We start from the raw sequence: 14,017 nt of genomic DNA on the forward strand, positions 1-14,017 counted from the left end.
TTTGACTAGTTGATATTATTTTAGGGATCAAAGTAAAACAAAACAGTGGGAGTTATGAACTTATTCAAACACATTATATTTAGAAAATGTTGGATAAGTTAAAACACCTACACTTTAAGCAGGTAGACACTCCATTTGATCCCTAGTGTCAAAATTCAAAAGAAAAATGGAAGAATTATGGCCCAATTGAAATATGCAAGTGCAATTAGATGTCTAATGTATTTAATGCAATGTATCAGACTTGATATAGCATTTGTAGTTAGTAAGATGAGTAGATTTACCATCAATCTAAATCGTGAACATTGGAAGGTCATAACTAGGCTTTTTGGTTACCTCTTAAAGACTAAAAATATAGGCTTTCACTATGGTAGGTCTCCTGCCATACTAGAAGGATATACCGATGTGAGTTGGATATCGATTGATATAGAACATAAATCTACAACATGGCGGATATTTGCATAGGTTGGAGGTGCAATCTCTTGGAAGATCAAGAAACAAACATGTATTACTCTTTCAACCATGAAATCATAGTTTGCGGCTCTTGCTTCCGCTGGTTAAGAAGCTGAATGGTTAAGGGATCTTTTGTTGGAAGTTCCATTAGCTAAAGACAATGTTTCAAAAGTTTTGATACATTGTGATAGCCAAGCCACCCTATGAAGAGCATTCAATGAAGTATATAATGGAAAGTCTAGGCACATAGGTCTTAGAAATTATTTTGTGAGAAAATTAATTAAGGATGAAATCATTTTACTGACATATATATGAACATGCTATAATTTAGCCAATCCATTTACTAAGCCACTGGCCAGAGACTTAGTAAATACTGCCTAGAGAGGTATGGGATTAAAACTCCTAGAATAAGGGTTCCGACAACAGTAGTAACCCAATCTGAAGTTAATAAACCTTAACTTAAGATTAATAGGTAACAATAAGTCGTTGAGTTGGATAATTATGCAACATCTTATGACAATGTTGACTACATATTGAGGGTTGAGTTTTTCAAACTCTTAATGAAGTTATTTATCGAGGATATGTATCTTAAGAAATAGATACAAAATGAACTTCGCCTATATGAATTTCGAGATGGTGTCGTCTCAAAGTGAGAGTTGGAGATTCTCTCATGAAAATATCACAACAACAGGAAAAGTACATGGCCGTAAATAGTGCTAGGCGAGAGATATAGGCGAAGAACCATTAAAGAGTATATGTAAGATAATACCAATATAATCACAAGGGATAACGGTTCAAAGCATTGCTACCTAACATTCCGACTAGACTTTGCATTATCCATACTAAGGTTAAGTTCAAATCGAAAGATACTTAATTGTATTAACATTATTTGTTTATCTTTTATGGAATTGGTCTTGCCATTATTAGAAAAAATGGGGGATTGTTGGAAATTATAGACAATCAATTCCTATGGGAGTGTTCCAATATAAGAAAAAGTGTGCAATTAAGTTAATGACAATAAATGCATTGTCAATAATCCCACATAGAAAGTGGTGTTCACTTTAAAAGCATTTATAAATACTTAAAAATATTAAACTCAATAAAAGATCTAAAGAGGATAAAGTTCCACATGGACAAATATGGTGGTCTCAAACATTATGTGATATGTCTCATCCAAACAACCCTTCGTCGGTGTCGCCACCGGAGATACCAGCTTCGGCTCCGGGATCGGGTCCGAGGGCATGGGTATAGAAGCGCTAGTGGCGGCTTGTAAGGGGAACTTGAGCACTTAGGCACGATGCATCGGAGCAATCGGGCTACTCGCAGCGTTAAACGACGGCGCCTGTAGCGGTCTGGTGGGCGCCGGCCTGCGACCGCCATGCAACGACTTAATTTTAGTTATTGCTCATGCTTTTGGTCGTTGCTTAGAGTTTTAATTTCGAATTCTAAATATGCAACACTTCATGAAGTGGTGCATAATGTAACCATAGGCGAACCATTGCAAATTTATGCTGAAAAGGTGTTGTTTGATCAAGAGTTGGAACCTTGTAAAACAACACATGCATGGCCTATAAATACATTATTTAATATTCAAAAATCATTACAATAAAATTGTGCATCCTCTTCACATAATTCCAGACACTTTTCCTTGCATTCGAATCTTCACCAGTTTGTGCAGATTCAATTAGAAGGCTGAATTATCCTAGATATTATTGTGTTTCATATCTAAGACTATAAAGAGAGTGCTTAAAATACTTTTAAATAAAGTGACATCATTCACAATTCAGACCTGGATCCATTCAACTTTAACGATTTATCTAGCAAATTATGTCACAAAAATATAAAAATTATGAAGTGTTATTAAGAATTTGATGGACTAATTTCTTGTGATTATTTTGTAATCTCTTATTAAGTCTCTTGATTAGTTGTGGTTAAAAGAGTTTCTCTCACCCCAAAGTCTATCATCTGAGATCAAACTAGATAAATAATTTGTGTGGGTTGATTATTTACTTTTATCTTTTATTCTGGTTAGTTTGTGGTTTGCATACACTTAGTTAATCAAAATGAAAAAGTTGAAAGTTGAACATAATGGAGAGGGATGGAATATTTTAATAGAATGGAGTGAGAGTATATGAAACTAAAAGGGAAATAAATCTAGTTCTAAGTCCAAGTATAATGAATTTGACAAGTTAAAGTACAATTGTTTCATTTTTATCAAACTGATCATTTCAAGAGGGGTTTTCTTGAGAGGGGGAGAAAATGTGATTATGTTCAAACTACAATTATCTCATATGAGAGTGATAATGAGAGTGTTGGTGCACTACTAGTAATTATTTTGGAGATGAAAAAAGGTTGGGTCATGGACTTAAGATGTTATTATAACATGTGTCCAAGGAAAAAATATTTTTAGACTTTGGAGATAAAAGAATGTGGATTTGTTCGACACGATAATAACTAGGCTTGCAAGTTTCATGATATTGGTACGATTCGGCTCAAGATATTTGACAAACATTAATTAATTTTACGCAACATTGAGTTTGTTCCTGAACTTAAGTGAATTTTTTGTTAATAAGCATGTTTGATGATTTAGGTTATTGCACTAGAATTTAATATGCCTTGATGAAAATTTTGCATGGTGCATTGATGATTGCTAAATGGTCAAATATATGTGGTTTATATGTTTTAGTAATGCATCATTAGTTAGTTAAGATTTTTATGATAAAATTAAAGTATGACATTGTCACTACGCGAAAAATGACACATCGTCGCCACCAGATTTTATTTATTTCAAGAGGAAAGGGAAAATATCAATAAAAATACAGAGGTGAAGAAAATGGTCTCGCAACTAAATTCGGGTTTGGAAGTCGGTTATGCAAGAGAAAGGTATTAGCACCCATCACATTTGTCATACTCGATGGGAATCATCTAGGTTGTATACGCTTGAATGAGTGTCGTTATCTAAGGGTTACTTGCTAAAGGAAAAAATGTTGGTTTTTTATTAGTGTGCTCGCCAAGCATTGGGCCCCTCGTGCCTACGTATCCTAAATGTGAAATGAGGAATCAGAGCTCCATAGTTTGGGGTAGAAAATGATTGTGTGTTGGTTAATTTTACCTTGAAAAAAGGTTTTCAGAGTGATGCCCTAAGGCGCAAAAAGAGTTTGATGATTTGATGTTGTTTTTAGGGTTTTGAAAAGGGATTATTTTTATTAGAATTGCACAAAAGATTATGGGTAGAGGTGAATATTTCAAACTACTAAGCCAAGTGTCTTGTGTCCAAAATATTCAGAATGAGGATAGGAAAGCTCCATTCTCACTCCTTCTTCACCATTTAAGGCCCGCGACGCTAATCCTAATCGTGTTTTATTGTATTTTGAATTTGATTGAGAAAATGCCACTTGACGTTGAATCAATGGTTTCGATGATTATTTAAGAAAATATGGTGACAATCCTAACTCCTAAGGTTGGTTAACAAGCAACAACAGACAAAGGGAAGCAAGAAAAAAATACACCAAAATGGGGTGAGGGATACATGAAAAATACAAGGGAGTAATGCGAGAAATAAAGGGTCTCGTTGTAAGGTAGCCCAAGAGAAAACCTTATGTGCGCAAAGTGGCCTAAGCCAAACAAATGGATAATGGAATCAAAACAAGTCTCCCTAAGGTAGTGTCATGAATTACATTCTTGCAATAAAAGATTACAAGTCCATAATGCTCTAAGTTGTGCATGGGTCAATCATAATAGTTCAAGGTTCAAGCAAGGGTCCTAACAAGTCCTCTAAGTCCATCATTAAGTCCCAAAGATTACTCTTTTTGGTTTTTTCATTTTATCATGTTTTTGTTCTTTTCTTTATGGATTGGATAAAAACAATTAACTACAAAGCTAAAGCAATAACAAGAATGCATAAAGATGAGATAAAATGATAAAGATGAAGTAGATGATAATGATGATGGATAATAGTTAGAGTGCATAAAGTAAATAGAAAAATATAAATGGCAATGATAGAAGCTAGAGGTTAATGTTAGTAGTTAGGTGAAGAAGGATAAGTAGAAAGCAAACCCAAACAATCACATTGGGATTATCTATCCATAAGTCAAAGGACTCAAAATACGTTACACAAATTGATAACCTATCTTCAATTGAAGAAGATTGAATCAACCAATGGACCATCTATTAGTGATTTAAAATATGGAAGACAAAATCAATCAATCAACTGCTCAATGACCAGACCAAAAGATGAACATAAATTGGAATAAGAATAGGATTAGAAGTTAGATTGTTAGTGATGAAATTGTAACAAGGCAAAGAAAGAAATTAATTTTCAATATTAATATCAATTATTAAGTTGAAAATTAAAAATCAAAATTAAGATATAAAATAAAATCACATTTAAAGTGCAAAGTAACATGAAGATTAAATTTCAAATTAAAGTGTAAAGATAGTAGAATTAAAATATACATTTTAATCAAAATTAATATGCAAAAATAATATGAAATTAAATTGCAAATTAAATAAATTAAAATGTAAGATAAAATTAATTAAATTTTAACAAAATAATATTAATTATTATTTTGCAATATTAAAAATTAATTACAAATAAAGTCAAAATCTAAAATAAAAATAAAACTAAAAACTAAAAATAAAAACAGAAATAAAAAATAAATAAAAATAAAGAAAATAAGAAAACAAAAAGAAAAATAAAAAAGCAAAAGGGAGGGGTGCAAACTAAATCAAAAGGGTCCAGAAAGCAAAAACAATCTTAGCCCAGGGCGTTAAGGCCCATTACCGAAGTCATGGTCTGACTAAAAGCAAAGGGGAACCCTTATCTCATCAGATCCATTGGATCATATCCAAAGGTTCACATGCGTTGCTTAAAGGACCCACAACAACCATTGGATCTGATTACTAGATTAAGTAAGCATAATGTGTGGCCATGATCTGAGATGACTACATATGCTTGAGTCAACATGACACACTGAGCCAAGTCAGTTAAAAAAATTCAAATCAACCGATCAAATGCAACCAAGTGGAAATTACTTATTTACTGAATTTAAAAATAAATAAATAAAATAGAGGGAGATCATTGTCCTCAACCTCGTGAACTCCAAATATGGCATCCATGAAAGAGAACACTAAGAACTAGGTTGTATTGTCTACCAACACATTAGTGTAAGGTAAAGGAAAATCGTCCTTCGTGTTTCCCCTATTCAGGTCTCTGTAGTCGACACACATACGTACCTTACCATCTTTCTTAGGTATAAGTACTATGTTCGTCACCTACTGATGGTAATTTGCCACTGCTAAGAAGTTGGAATCCAGTTGCTTTTGAACCTCTTCCTTGATTTTAACGGCCATGTCAGGACGAGTCCTTCTGAACTTCTACTTTACAGGAGGTCACTCTTCTCCGAGGAGTAGTTTGTGCACTACGATATCGGTATCCAACCCATACATGTCTTGATAGGACCAGGTAGATACATCCATATACTCATTTAAAAGCTCAATCAGCTTATTGTTCACTTCGCCATCTAGAACAGTTTCTATCTTGACTTCTTTCTTATCCTCCTTTGTCCTAAGGTTGATAACCTCTACTAAGTCTTCACGCGGTTGAATGACTTTTGATTCTTGCCATAAAAATCTGGCTAACTCCTTGGGGAGCTCATAATCTTCCTCACAATCCTAATCGTCGTGATAAATTGGATTATCAAAGTCATAACGAACTATAGCAGCATTGTTATCAATGGAATCCGAGGTGGATCTGCATGGGTGAATCCACGATCGTCCCAAGAGACAACTGTAGGTTAGTTATATATCCATCACATAGAATATAATGAAAAAGGTGTATGGTCCAATCTTCACGGGAAGTTCTATCTCTCCACCATTGATCTCCTAGAACCATCGAAGGCTTTCACTATTAGTGAGCTAGGTTTCATTATCAACCCTTCCGTGGTCAGCTTTGACAAAGAATTCTTGGGCAAGACATTCAATGATGACCTAGTATCTACCAAAACTCGGGTTAATACAACGTCTATACATTCAATAGAGATGTGTAATGCCTTGTTATGATTCCTTCCCTCAGGTGGTAACTCATCGTCATTGAAGCCCAAATTGATACTGGAATTAATGTTTGCCACTACTCCTTCAAACTAGTTTACTAATATTTCTTGAGGAACATGAGTTGCACTTATGAATTTCACAAGCGCATCTCTATGGGCTTCAAAACACATTGGTAAAGACAATATTGGGATTTTAGAGGGTGTCTAGTTGAGTTGATCAACCACCTTGTAATCACTTTTCCTTATAATGTGGAGGAATTCTTCAACTTCATCAGTAAGAGTTTCTTTTGGGGAGGAGTTCTGACCTTGATCACTACTCACAACTTTTTTTACCTTTTTCTTTATCTAAAACTTTGTTATTATCATTCGGAGGGGGTATAAGTGCAAACGCCCTACCATTTAGGGTTATCCCACTTGTCCCAGCGATGTTAACATTTGCTTTTTTGGACTCTAACGTCTCATCCTCTATTTTATGCCCATGAGTATAGACTGCAGAGTCATAGTTCCATGGGACTGCCTTCATACTACCGAATGGGAATTAAGAAGGTACAGAGATTACTAGAGGAGTGATCAGATAGGGTGATGTCGGTATTGGAGTCATAACGTAGGGGATCTCCAAAGGTATTTAAGCATGATCATAAGGTATTTCTAGAGTAGCAACTTCTTTAGTAGTAGACGATTGCTTTACCAATATCACCTATTGATCCATTAATTTTTGAACACCAGCTTTCAAAACTTGACAGGTCTGAGGATTTAGCAAACAATGCTCACACTTAGCATCACTACCAGGAAATACTTCATTCATCAGTAATTTCTCTTTGACAGTAGCCATGGGAATTTTCATTTCATTCATACTTTTCATCAGATTCCTGCCTTTAAACCCTTCCACCATGCTCACTAAAGGATTAGCATGGGGAGGCATATGGTTGTTGTTCACGTTGGGACCATTAGGTATAAATAATATGGGCTTCAAATCAATTAAATTTTGAACATTATAATTAAGAGCCTTACAGTTTTCGATGTTATGGCCAGGTGCTCCTGAATGGTACTCGCATCGAGCGTTCATATCATAACCAGGGGGAAGAACAATTGGAGGCGTCAACTCCCTTAAATGTACCAAAGATCCTCGTAGAAGATGTGGTAGTAATTAACCATATGGAATAGGAATAGGGTCAAATTTCTTCTCAGGCCTTCTCTGCCTTTGTTGACCAGGCTGGTAATACTGTTGTTGTTGAGGAGCATAAGGTTGCTGATATAGAGTTGGATGTCGGCCAACAAGATGATCGATAGGGATTGCAAAAGGCTATTGCTGGTACTGATTAGGCGTCATTGAGGCCACTTGGTAATAAGGCTCATGATATTCCTTATCCTTCCCCTTAGAAATTGAGGCAACATTAGTCTCTCCTTCCTTCTTTTTGGCATACCTAAGGTAAGGCTTCTTTGCTCCAACATAAGTACCAGGAGCAGTCTGGATCTTTCCATTTTTAAGACAATTTTCAATTCTTTCTCCAGTGATAACCAAATCTAAAAAACCAGAGGAAGCACCCCCACCATTTTGTCTAGATATGCCCCTTGAAGGGTCCCCATAAACATGTCAATGAGTTCTCTTCCCAAAAGAGGGGGTTGCACCATAGCATCCGACTCCCTCCACTTCTAGGTGTACTCCTTAAAAAATTCATCATCTTTTTGGGTGAGACTCTGAAGTTGGGTCCTATTCGGAGCCATGTCCGTGTTGTATTGATAATGCTTCAGCCAACTTCCTCTAGGTTCGGATGTACGTACCTTCTAACTGCATGTACCATTCAAGGGAGGCCACACTAAGGTTGTCTTGAAATAAGTGCATGAGTAGCTTCTCATCATTAGAATATGATGCCATCTTTCAGTAGTATGACCGGATGTGGGTCCTAGGACATCTGACCCCTTTATATTTTTCAAAGTCAAGAACTTTGAACTTAGCAGGTATTTGGATGCCTGGTACTAGGCACATCTCAGCATCATCTAGTCCAAAGGCGTTAGAACCTTCCATTGCTTTCATTTTCTCCTCGAGAGCATAAACCTTCTTTTCTGCCTCGACAATTAATGGTTCAAATGCATCATAGATCGACTCATCTCTAGGACTAAAGAAAGCATTATGTTGGTCATCCACTTCAAGGACGGGAGGGTTAACAACAGGTATGGGATTCTGATTGACTGGACCTCCTCCCAGAGGTGGAGGAATGACCAAAGGTGGATTCACATGGATTTGTATAGTAGGACCCACTAGTGGTGGTAAATAAGGATCTATAGAAGCAACTCTTAGAGTAGCTTGTTTAAGTTCTTCTTGGACCCTAGCCATGGCCTCTTGCCACATCTCATATGGTTTCCATCAATTGGCCCATCTGGGCTCGTACGTGGGTCACCTCTTCTCTCAATGCAGCTTGGTTTTGCTCTAGCTGATCCATGAGTAGTCTTTGATTACTTTGGGTGTTGTAGTGATGTTGCAAAGTCAGCTTGTTGGTAGATGATTCTAAACAAATAAAGGTCAAGTGATAAGTTTTATGGTTTTTCTTCATGACATGCAGAATGATGAATGGTATGTTTGTTTTTATCCTTTTACTTTACAAAGCTCTTTAGAAATCTTGTTATTTATTGCTTAAGAATATTAGAACGTTTGACATTGCAATCAATAATGAAAAGTACTCACAAAATGGAACATAAAGACTCATTTCATTCATTCTTGGAATCAAATACAAGTGCAAGGAAACTGGAAAGACAAATTCTCCGAATTTGACATAAATTCAAATTACAAATTAACTTTAAAAGTGACCCCTTGAGCCCTACGGAGTGCTTCAATACCCGGGATGAGTTCCTTCATAGTCTTCTTAGAAAAATTAACAAAGTTATACACTTGGGGAGGAGTATTTTTTGAGCATATGACTTGCTCCGCCTCCTTCAATTTTTTAGGGAAATCTTGGATGGCATGGTTTGTTAAGACATCCATATTTTCACACTTCCTCTTCCATTCTGTGTAGAGGTCTTGAAGAGTCTTGATGATAACTTCCATCTGAGACATAATAGCTTCTTCCCTAAGGCATCTTTCTTCACAATACTCCAATTATTCTTCAACTCCATATAAGCTTCATAAAAGATTCTAGCCTTCATGTTTTGATTTGCTCACAAGCTCTTCCTAACTGAAACTTCTCAGGAAGGTAAGCTCGATGTATCTTTTCTTTTTCCAACTTCTCACGGGATCAACAATCTTGGTACTCTTTGATGGTCTTCCTCAACTCAAGGATTTGGGCTTCATAGTCCTCTCTGGATTCATAGTCCTCTCGGGCTTCCTTCTTCATTGAGTTGGACAACTCCACAGTCTTCTCTAAGTTTCATAAAATGTTCCAAGCTCGACCTAACTCTTTGTTTCAGCCGTTAAGCTCAGAATTAGCTCCCAAAGAGCACCACCAACCCATTCTTTTTTTCCCTTTTCATCTCTGAATCTCTTCTTGCTACTTCTGAAGTTCTCTTTTATCTCCTTACTCTCATCCTCTAAGTCCTAATTCTTTTGTTTTGTCCACTTGAGTTGGAGTCGTAGTTGAGAGTTCTCTATTTCAAGCTCCTTGATCTTGGGGTAAGATTCTCAACATCTTCTTGAAGAATTGGCTCAGGCTCCGACACAAGTGGGAAAGTTGATGAATTGCATAAGAAAGGGATCTTGACCACTCGGGCTCTTTCTTTCATCCACTGGATGTATTGCTCTCTAGAAATGATATTTTTCCTTCCTATAGTTAGACTACTTCTGATGATCTTTGTCCATGCTCTCCAGAATCTTCTCACAATAGGGTTAGTTGGATTGATATCATTAATGACAAATGGCACAAGATCCTTATCCTCGGGAGGGTTATTCATAGAACACCCAAACTGTCTCATACATAACACTAGGTTATAGTTAATGCAATAATGCGTCCCTACTAGTGGTACGTTAGGAAACCCTCCATAATAAAGTATGATGTTTTTAGTCTCCCATTCCCTCTTATACCATTTGATGGAACTGGCAGTGAGTGAAGCAAACCTCTGAGGTTATGTGAGATATTTAGATATAAATGGGCCCTCTTATGGCATACGTGTACCCATACACATGTACAAGAGTGGAGTACAACAGAGAAAAGTCCCACCCTTCTTTTTATGTCGAGTGTGGAAGGTGTGATAGAAATCTTCTAAAAGGAAAGGCATTGGGTTTCCAGATAAAACATTTCCACTTCTAAGTGATCCACAAAATTGTCAACATTAGGGAATATCACAATTCCATGGGCCAGCAGTGCCAAGATTGCATAACAAGCATCCCATTTTTCTTCTTTGATGCACTTCCAAGCCTGATCTTCTAAAAATTTCCTTGTGAATCCTTTGATGACTCCCTTTGGTGCCCAATTGGCTACTACCTCATTCACATCAAGACCCAAAGCTGAAGATATTTTGGGCTTCGTCACATCTTCTTCAAGTTTTAGGAAAGGATCATGATCTTTGATGGGTCGATCCAAGATCCTCTTAAACTCCTCCAAGGTGTGAGCTATCTAGAAAAATGGGAAAGTGAAACATCAGAGAGAAATGTTATAGTACATAGCCAAAGTGGTGAGGGCTCCCAAGTCCATTTTTTCTGTTAGCACCTCTAAGATGTTCCCATAGGCAATCTGAAATCTGTTGCGCTTGAGAGGTGTTACTCAGGAACTCAAATTCTTTAAGTTGTCAACTAGGTTCTTTGTACCTGAATGAGAATGTGCTTTTTCTAAGAGGATTCATCATGGTTGCTTTGGAAAATGTTTTATATTCATGCAGTGAACACAAGATACTAAGAGCTTTGCTTTGTTGTTACGTTTATGCTTATGATGCATGAATGCATGAGTGAACGAATGGAACTCAAGCATAGTTTCATAAGTCTGAGGTACGAATGGAATATAATAATGATTTCTTTCCACATCAGGGATCTCACGAGGTATGATCTAGGGTTTAAACAGGGACCCCAGAGTCATGGATTCATATGAATGTTTTCCGTTTATGGCAAAAGTATATCGGTGAACAACTCCATCAAATGAATCTATTCTAGATAAGGTCTTCGTATTGACCCACGTGGGAAAAACATCTCGGGGACCCGCATTACGCGACCATCGACATTAAGTTCTAGACAATGATTTCAGAGTCATGGATTCCCTTGATTGCTTTCCATGTATGTCAATTTACTTTCCAGGTGTGAACTCCATCAAGGAAATGTATTATGAATGAGGTCTTCGTACCGACCCATACGAGAAAATCTTCTCAGGGACCCGCACTACGCGACCATCGTTTCTAGTTGGCAAAAGGTTCAAGGTTTTACAAAGGTCCTTAGAGTCATGGATCCTAACGAAAACCTCGATGCTTACGACAAAAGCTTGTTGGTCGTCAATATTCTCAAAAGAATCTACTATAAGTGAGATTCTCGTGTCGACCCTTAAGAAAAAAGCTTCTCGGGAGCTCACACTACTCAACCATCATCATATCTTATATTTTCACTCTAGACTCGGGTAAAGAGTATTTCCCTCAAGCTTTCTTGCAATCAAATTATCCATTCAACACCACAGCACCATAGAGCCATGTGACAGAAAAGATTATAAGAAAAACAATAAGGAGGACAATAAATAAAAAGTAAATAAAGAGGAAAGATAAACATCTAAACATGCGATAAAGACAACCTAGACTAGGTTTGACTTGCTTAGGGAAGAGTTCTCAGTAGAGTTGACAGTTGTCTCTATGCGGAAAATGACACAGAGTCGTCACCGAATTTTATTTATTCTGAGAGGAAAGAGAAAATATCGATAAAACCCCAAAGGTGAAGAAAATGATCTCATAACCAAATTCGGGTTCAGAAGTCGGTTATGCATGAGGAAGGTATTAGCACACCTCATATTCGTCGTACTCGACGGGAACCATCTAGGTTGTCCATGCTTGAATGGGTGTCATTATCTAAGGCTTACTTGCTAAAGGGGAAAATGGGTGTTTTTTAATAGTGTGCTCGCGAAGGATTGGGGCCTTCGTGCCTACACATCCTCATTGTGAAATGAGGAATTAGAGCTCCGTAGTTCGGAGTAGAAAATGATTGTGTGTTGGTTGATTTTACCTTGAAAAAGGGTTTTCAGAGTGATGTCCTAAGGCACAAAAAAAGTTTGATGATTTGATCTTATTTTTAGGGTTTCGAAAAGAGACTTATTTTTATTAGAATTGCGCTAAAGACTATGGGTAGAGGTGAATATTTCAAACTACCAAGCCAAGCATCTTGTGTCCAAAATATTCAGAATGAGGGTAGGAAAACTCCATTCTCACTCCTTCTGCACCACATAAGGCTCGTGGCACATAATCCTAATCGTATTTTATTGTGTTTTGAATTTGAATGAGAAAAATCCACTTGAAGTTGGATCAAGGGTTTTGATGATTGTTTGAGAAAAATCCACTTGACATTGGATGAAGGGTTTTGATGATTGTTTGAGAAAAATCCATTATTGCAATAAAAGATTACAAGTTCATAATGCTCCAAGTTGTGCATGGGTCAATCATAATAGTTCAACGTCCAAGCAAGGGTCCTAACAATTCCTCTAAGCCCATTATTAAGTCCCAAAGATTACTCTTTTTGGTCCTTTCATTTTATCATGTTTTTGTTCTTTTCTTTAGGGATTGGATAACAACAATTAACTACAAAGGTAAAGCAATAACAAGAATGCATAAATTTGAGGTAAAATGACAATGATGAAGTAGATGATAATGATGATGGATGATAGTTAGAGTGCATAAAGTAAATAGAAAAATATAAATGACAATGATAGAAATTGGAGGTTAATGTTAGTAGTTAGGTGAAGAAGGATAAGTTAGAAAGCAAACCCAAACAATCACAATGGGATCATCTATCCATAAGTTAAAGGAGTCAAAATATGGTACATAAAGGGATAGTATATCTCAATTCAAAGTGTAAAAAATGATCAACTGATCGTTCATCAACATGTTTGAATTGAAGAAGATTGAATCAACCAAAGGACCATCTATCAGTAATTTGAAATATGGAGGACAAAATCAACCAATCATTGCTCAATGACCATACCAAAAGATGAACAGAAATTGGAATAAGAATAGGATTAGAAGTTAGATTGTTAGTGATGAAATTGTAACAAGGCAAAGCTAGAAATTAATTTGCAATATTATATCAATTATTAAATTGCAAATTGCAAATTAAAATTAAGATATAAAATAAAATCACTTTTAAAGTGAAAAGTAACATGGAGATTAAATTGCAAATTATAATGTAAAGATACTAGAATTAAAATATACATTTTAATCAAATTTAATTTGCAAAAATAATATGGAATTAAATTGTTAAGTAAATCAATTAAAATGTAAGAGAAAATTATTTAAAATTTGCAAGAAAATAATATTAATTATTATTTTTCAATATTAAAAATTAATTACAAATAAAGTCAAAATCTAAAATCAAAATAAAAAACAGAAATAAAAACTAAATAAAAATA

This window comes from Lathyrus oleraceus, chromosome 5, assembly GCF_024323335.1.
Source record: "Lathyrus oleraceus cultivar Zhongwan6 chromosome 5, CAAS_Psat_ZW6_1.0, whole genome shotgun sequence".
NCBI lineage: Eukaryota > Viridiplantae > Streptophyta > Magnoliopsida > Fabales > Fabaceae > Lathyrus > Lathyrus oleraceus.